Below are 8243 nucleotides of genomic sequence, written 5' to 3' on the forward strand. Positions count from 1 at the left end.
CCACGTATCAGTGAGAACTTAGGATGTTTGGTGTTCCATTCCTGAGTTACTTCACTTAGAATAATAGTCTCTTTTGCATCACTGAGGTGAGGAGGGGCAGACAGGAAGGTTGCAGTTCTCAAGGAAGCAAGGCTTTTCTAAAACTTCATTTGATGCCGTCCGTGAATTTTACTCGGTTCTAACAAACATTTCTTCAGTGTCTACTATGTACCAAATCCCACATGAGGAAGAGGTCAGGAGATCAAGACCATCCTGGCCAACATGGTGAGACCCCGTCTCTACTAAAAATACAAAAATTAGCTGGGCAAGGTGGCGGGCGCCTGTAATCCCAGCTACTTGGGAGGCTGAGGCAGGAGAATCGCTTGAACTCGGGAGGCGGAGATTGCAGTGAGCCAAGATCGAGCCACCGCCCTCCAACCTGGCGACAGAGTGAGACTCCGTCTCAAAAAAATAAATAAATAAATAAAGAGATTTCTTCCTAGTCATGACCATATGTGATATCCACCGCACAGGGTTGTGGGGGCCAGAAACCATCAGGGACCTTTCCACCACCAGGGGCCCAAGAAGGAGGAGGAGAGACAGAGAAGGCATGTGCCAAGATGCTCAGTTCAGTTCTGTAATAACTCTAGATCCCTCTCAGGAACATTTTGCAGAGACAATGTGTCCTTCTGGAGGAGAAATTAGAGGAGATAATTTGCATTTCTTTTTGGCTGCATTGAGAAAATGAGTTAAACATCAGAACAATTTTATGTTTTAGGCATGAAAGCCATTCCCCAAAAGAAGTGTGAAATGCTTTTTACCTGAAACCTTTCAATATAACACCTCTGAACTGAGGTTCACTCATTCTAACTCAAAATGCCAACACAAAGCTGCAAGCCCCAGATATTAAATATTTTAGCTATTAAACACTTTAATATTTAACAGCCATGTTACTTTGTGGTTATCAAAAGAGTTGGAATTATAGTTGTCTTATGATAAAAAATGAATAATATATGTGATACATGTGTGATATACGTGTGAATAAAATAAAGCTGGCACAATTTTTTTAGCCACTTTTGTTTTTTTGTGTTTTTTTTTTTGAGACAGAATCTCACTGTGTCACCCAGGCTGACTGGATTGCAGTGGTGGGATCTTGGCTCACTACAACCTCTACCTCCGGGGCTCAAGCAATCCTCCCATCTCAGGCTCCTGAGTAACTGGGACTACAAGCACATGCCACCATGCCCAGCTAATTTTTAAAATTTTTTTGTAAAGGTAGGGTCTTACTGTGTTGCCCAGGCTACTCTTCAACTCCTGGTCCCAAGTGATCCTCCTGCCTCGGTCTCCCAAAGTGTTGGGATTACAGGCATAAGCCACCAGCCATTTTAGCCACTCTTAAGAGAGAAATAATTGTCCAATCAGAGCTCCAATTTATAGAGGTATTGCAATAGTATTCTGAAAAACAATGTGTAATTATGATACAATGTTGTAAGAAAGAAAATAATATGACTATGAACATAATTTATGATTTACTACATAATGACAACGTAAGTTTGGAAACCTAACTTTTCCTTTCCCCATCATAATCTAAAGCATTTACAAAGCACTTATGTTCCAAACAAATATTTTGTAATTTCAGAAGATCTCTGAATATTCTAAAGATGTCTAAAATGACAGATAATGCATTTCTTTATGTACAGTCCAAATCCTTTAGATGCTTGCTTAGATAATGGAATAAGTGTACTTATAAAGAAAATGTTACTTTTGAAATCATATTTATATCTTATTTCTTTAATCTAACCATTTGTACCAGTTAGTAAATAAGAAAAAGCCTTTTCCCTGCTAAAGATTATGCCTTTTGACCATTTATTCAAATGGACTAAAGAGGGAACTCAGTGAAAACTCCAAGAACAATAGTATAGGCTTTTCCCTAAGTTATATAGTATTTGGCTCCACAGTAAATTAGTGAAACCTTATTAAAATCAGTTGGACACAAACTCTGTAAATACAGAAATACCAAAGTGACATTTATAAATATGGTTTGGTTAAAACTGACATTTTTGGGGGACTTTCTGGACATATTACATTTAAAAACAATGAATAATTTATCTAAAATAAGTGTTAACTCAGGAGTCTATAGACAAAGATATGTCATACAACTTTACAATGTAAAGTGATATGTGGAATCACTTTCTCTTCGACCTTGACTATCTCTGCACAAATGGGCTTAATTCAGGCAAACAATGTGTTATTTGAAGTAAGAAGGTAAAAAGAAATTCAGTTAGTAACGGATCATTTGACTCAAACTGACATTTAAGGTATCTCAATTCAACCATTTGTTTTTCTTCATATTCAACTCCATATGTACATGCACCCCAGGTTTTTCTTTTGCAGAAGAAAGAGTTAAAAATAAGGCATTAAAATATAGAGGATGATATTTCCACACCATTGATTATTTAAATCTGTGGCTCTATATAAAAGTAGCTTTTTTTTTTTTTTTTTTTTTGAGATGAAGTATCGCTCTTGTTCCTCAGGCTGCAGTGCACTGATGCGATCTCAGCTCACTGCAACCTGCGCCTCCCAGGTTCAAGCAATTCTCCTGCCTCAGCCTCCCGAGTAGCTGGGATTACAGGCACCTGCCACAGCCTCCCGAGTAGCTGGGATTACAGGCACCTGCCACCATGCCCAGCTAATTTTTGTATTTTTAGTAAAGACAGGGTTTCACCATGTTGGCCAGGCTGGTCCCAAACTCCTGACTTCAGGTGATCTGCCTTCCTTGGCCTCCCAAAGTGCTGGGATTACAGGCGTGAGCCACTGCGTCCAGCTTAAAAGTAGCTTTTTAAGAGAGAACACCCTTAGCCATCTCTGGCTGAATTGGAGGTTATGTTGTCCCAGTTTAGTATAAGTCTTTCTTTGTACATGATAACTATTACAGGATTTATCTCCTGAAATTTAATGCTTCTCTTTGACATTCGGGAGTAACATGTATAGAACCACCCTTTTCATCTCTATCACCTTTCTCTCCTACAGCTCTGATTTAAAATAAATTGGAACCAAAACATACACAGGTGATTATGAGAGCGATTCCAACATACTTTAAGAGTAAGGTCCCACGGCTGCAACTTCAACTTGCCTATTTATATTACATTAGACGCCTATCAGAGGTAATTGAACATTGGCAGAAAATTAATCAACTCTGTTCCATTAAATGGTCAGTTTGCTGCAGCTCAGGAAACCTGGCCCCATTTCCTTCGTGTCTCATTATGTTCTCAGCTTAAACTTGTATAGTTTTCATTCGGATTGTTGCAATTTAAAATACTCTGATAAATGCCTAGTTGTGTCTGTATTATTTACAGATCACCCTGGTTAAGATACTGAGTGAACTAAATTTGCAATGCAGAAATCATTGCACAGGTAGAAATCACAATGAATTGCAAAAGTAGTGAGGATCTTCAGGGTGCTTTGGGTCTTCCCACCTCTAGCTTTCTTTAGCAATACACTTCTTTTGGCACTTTACAATATGTGTATGTATGTGTTATAGATAGCCATCTATTTATAAACTAGGGTACTTGTTTTAAAAACCTGATTTAGATTAAGAATCAGATTAGCCGGCTTTAAAGCTCTTATACATAAGTACTTCACATGGTTAACAATCACCGTGGGCTAGCTCTAAGTCGGGAATGATCTGTGATTTAGAACCTTCCTCTTGCTGTATTCTCACTTAATCTGCTCAGTTCTTTGCTTTTTCCATGTCCACCTACACACCACTGTCCATTTTCCTGCAACCTTTTTGCTGTCAGTCAAGTGACAGCCTTGGATAGAATCTTTGTGTGCCAAGACCTCCTGAGGCCCAGCACCACATTTAGATGGAAAAAGCGAGGGGTGGCAGAAACACAAGGGATTCTTCAAAAGCTGGGGGTGGGAGACTATTAGTGGGAGGGTTTTGGTGTATAGCTCCTTCAGAAACTGCTTTCTCAAACACACACAAAAATGCAAACACATATACCAAACCCCCACATCTGCAGCCTAGCACCAGTGTAATGTAAAATCATTCTGGAAGTCAAGCATTCCAAGACTTGTTGAGGCAAAGAATAAAGCACCCTTGCTGTACTTTAATAGGGGTTGGAGCCCAAGAATAGCCCTAGTTTCTATCTTAATGAGAGTGATCCGATGTGTCTAGATTTCCCTTTCTTGGACTGACTGACTCTTAGCTGACCTGTAAGTACTAACATCTCTTCCTAAAATTACTTGGGAACATTTGTTTTTGCTAATTGGAGAGAAGCAGGAGGAATGTTCTGCTTATTACTTTGTACAGATTTCACCCTGTATAATTTAATGTCTTAATAGTGAAGGGAGGTTGCATCTTATAATACGAAGCCACACTTTTAAGACCTTTCTATTTGTAACAGTGCATTACTTCCCTGAAAAGTCAGATAGGTCATTAATACAAATTAGGTTTTGATCTCTAGAAAAAGAGCCTGAATTGAGGCATAGGCCTTATTTTAATTACTTTGTTTTTAGTTGGTGTCATCTGCATTCTGATTATAGAGTCTCTTAAATTTGACTTCATATTCCTGATCAGCTAAAGTTATAGGATCTTTATACAAAATGTTCCAAGTTTTTTCACTAAAACTAGCAGCAACCTGATATTCTCTAAAAATAAAGAGATTATTTTCACCTTGTCATTAGAAATAAAATATATTTGCTTCTGTCTCAATTAAGGCACATGTCACCTGAAATATGTAATATGTTATAAGATAATAATATACTAAAATGAACTTTTTACATTAGCCATACTCAAGTTTTACTTTTCTTGTGTTTCTATTTCTGGGTTTCTTTTATTGGAGATAAGAAGGTATGAAAGTAAAAACTGTGAATGATATAAATTTGAATATTATGGTTTATCTACCTATATAAATTATCTGTTTTGCCGTCTGTCTCTTGCAACAATTGAGTTTCTCATCTAGCAAGGCAAAAGGCAAGCAGCAGTAGTTATTCAGGGGCAAGAGTATAACCAATAAACCTGAGCAAATAACTTTATAACCCTGGAGCTTATTTGAGATGTTAACACAGATGCTTGGCAAATCCATGGGGAATGTTTGGCGAATGTTTGATTCACCAATGCCTTAAACTTGTTAAGCATAAAGCTAATAATTACCAAGAAAATAATTTTGTGATTTTTTTTCTGAACATAGTTAATCTCTAAAAGCAGTGCTTCTTTTTAATACTTAGTATAAAAATAGAAAAGGCTATGAAATGCAAAGAAGGCAAGAAGGCTGGGAAAGTATGTGCACACACACACACACACACACACGACTGAAGTGTGGCAAAGACAGTGAAGCTTTTAACATTTAAAATTAAAGCCATATTATTGATTACTCAGTTTACACAGATTCTTTTTCAAAGATAATTTACCTATTTATAATTCTGTAATATGTTTTGCTATTCATATTCTGATAAAACACATGCAGAATTTAAATCTAGTATCATTTAGTGTTCAACTTTTTTGACGGTTGACTAATTTTCAAAATGATGAAATTGTTGAGAATAAATGAAATAGTACTCGGAATTAGTATTTTAAAGCTCTGGAAACTCCCAATAAATTATGCTTGGTTATGGATAGATATAGGCTTTTAGTAAGTTGTCTTCTTTAGTAAGATAACACCAAGAATAATATTGGTCTTTAGAATTCAATTTGGGTTGGTTTGGTGTATTTCAATACAAAGTGTACCCGGAGATTATCTGTACAAATATCACACATGTGCACACACAGACACAAACTCACACAAACCCAGAAATACTCTATAAGCCACAGAGGTTCATTATTTCCAAAGAATATGCCTGCTAAGTAATACTTCTTAGCTTCTAACTCAGAATGAAAGCAATTTATATAAAGGAGGGAGAAGGATGTTGGTTATTAAAGAAAAAATAGACTTAATTAAAGTCAGCACCTGTATACAATTGCCTCTTTAAGCCTCAAGATAAGTTATTGATTTTCTTTTTTAAATCCATATTATTAAATTTCTCTTTAATTCTTTCTTTACCGTGGAATACATATATTTTTTCCATGTATGTTCAGTGTATTTCATTTGGGAAATAATAATCATAAAAATAAGTTTCTGAATGTATGCAGTATAGAGGGATATTTCCCTATATATATTTTCATAAATGATTAGTCTGTAACTAATCCATGAAATAAAATTAAAGTAGCTGATGGTGAAAAATTTCCCAAAACTTTGGGAGGTTTACTTTTTTTCTGTGCTCACATAGAATTTGCATTGACTTTCTTTATGGAGTCCAATCATTATAGCCATTGAAGGAACAAATTTAGATTTTTATGAAGTTACTTGCTTGCTGCCACACGAAAGTGAATGGACTTGTGTTATATCATATTGGACAAATGTGCTCACTTCTGTAAACAGAATATCTCATTACATTTCCTATTGTCTCTGCAGTCAACTTTGGATTTCAGGAGCTTGAGGACTGTTTTCCAAAGCTGCAGACATTTGCTGCTGCTTCTAGCTGGTTATTTGCCCCCAACAAAGAGAGGAAAGGCATAAATCCCCAAACAAACACAAATAGCTTAGCTGATTGTTAGCAACTGTGCTTAAAAGTTTGATGGTTTTGAATAGCCAATTGGTGGTTAAAATGAGGTTTAGAGAAGCTAGGGCTATTCCATTTTTACCTTTGTTCTCACTTTTTCCAGGAATCAAAGATAATTTAAAATTGGCTGACCTTTAAAAATACTCTCAGAATTAAGCATTACCTAAAAATTGATTTCTTCTTGGATATGGCATAGAAGACTCACACACAGATGTAATGTTGGCGGTTTTGACCATTTGAGAGTAGCCTTGATTGCCCATGACATGTGATTTGTAACTTTATTGAGACTCACATTTGATTTCAGTGCTTTAAGGCCAAAATAGGGGAGGGAGTCATTTGGAAGACCCTCATTGATCATTTGAATTCAGCTCTTCTCAGCTCTCATGTTCTCTGCTTCTCATCTCGCACACAGTAATTCTCTTTACTTTTATTACATTCTAGGAGGGAAATGTATGTCTACATGAGAGTTTCAGTTTCTTCATCTCTAAAATGGGGCTAACAATAGTGACTAACTCAGGACTGTTGTAAGAACTAAGTGAGACACTCTACATAAAGTCATAAACAGAGTGCTTGACACAAAATAATTGGTTGCCGTTAATATTTTTGCACCTTAATTTGTGATTCAATGGGTGAAGTCACAGGTAATTTCAGTAAATCATTAAAAAAAAGCAGCATACATTTTTATTATTTAATATAATTGAAAGTTTTTTAAAAGAGTCTCACAAGTACTTTTCTACTGAAGAGTACTGTTCCCATTTGTCACTAGTCTTTTTTCTTTGTTCTTTTATTATAAATTGACAATTTATAATTGTATATATTTATGGGGTACAAAGTGATGTTATAACTTATGAATACAATGTGGAATAATTAAGTTAATTAACATATCTGTCACCTCAAATGCTTATCATTTTTTGGGATGAAAACATTTGAAATTTACTCTTGTCATAATTTCAAAATGTGCAATACATTATTATTAATTATATTAACCATGCTATGCAATCAATTTAAAAAAACACTTATTCCTCCTGTCTAACAGATTTTGTACCCTTTGTCAAGCATTTTCTTTTTTTTTTCTTTTTCTTTTTTCATACAGAGTCTTGCTCTGTCACCCAGGCTGGAGTGCAGTGGCACGATCTTGGATCACTGCAACCTCTGGCTCCCAGGTTCAAGCGATTCCCCTGCCTCAACCTCCAGAGTAGCTGGGATCCCAGGCACACACTACCACACCTGGCTAATTTTTGTATTTTTAGTAGAGACGGGGTTTCACCATGTTGGCAAGGCTGGTCTCGATCTCCTGGCCTCTAGTGATCCACCTTCCTTGGCCTCCTAAAGTGCTGGGATTACAGGCGTGAGCCACCGCGCCTGGTCTCAACATTTTCTTATTCTCTCCACCCCCCAGGCTCTGTAACCATCATGCTACCCTTTGTTTCTATGAGTTTGATTGTTTTAGATTCCACATATAAGTGAAAATATTCAGTATTTGTTTTTCTGTGCCTGGCTTATTTCACTTAGCATAATGTTCTCCAATTCCACCCACATTGTTGCAAATGACAGAATTTCCTTCTTTTTAACGGCTGAATAGTATTTCGTTCTGAATACATGCCACGTTTTCTTTATCCATTCATCTATTGAGGGACACCTAGGTTGATTCCATAACTTGG

The sequence above is a fragment of the Gorilla gorilla genome, chromosome 11 (assembly GCF_029281585.2).
Source record: "Gorilla gorilla gorilla isolate KB3781 chromosome 11, NHGRI_mGorGor1-v2.1_pri, whole genome shotgun sequence".
Classification (NCBI taxonomy): Eukaryota; Metazoa; Chordata; class Mammalia; order Primates; family Hominidae; genus Gorilla; species Gorilla gorilla.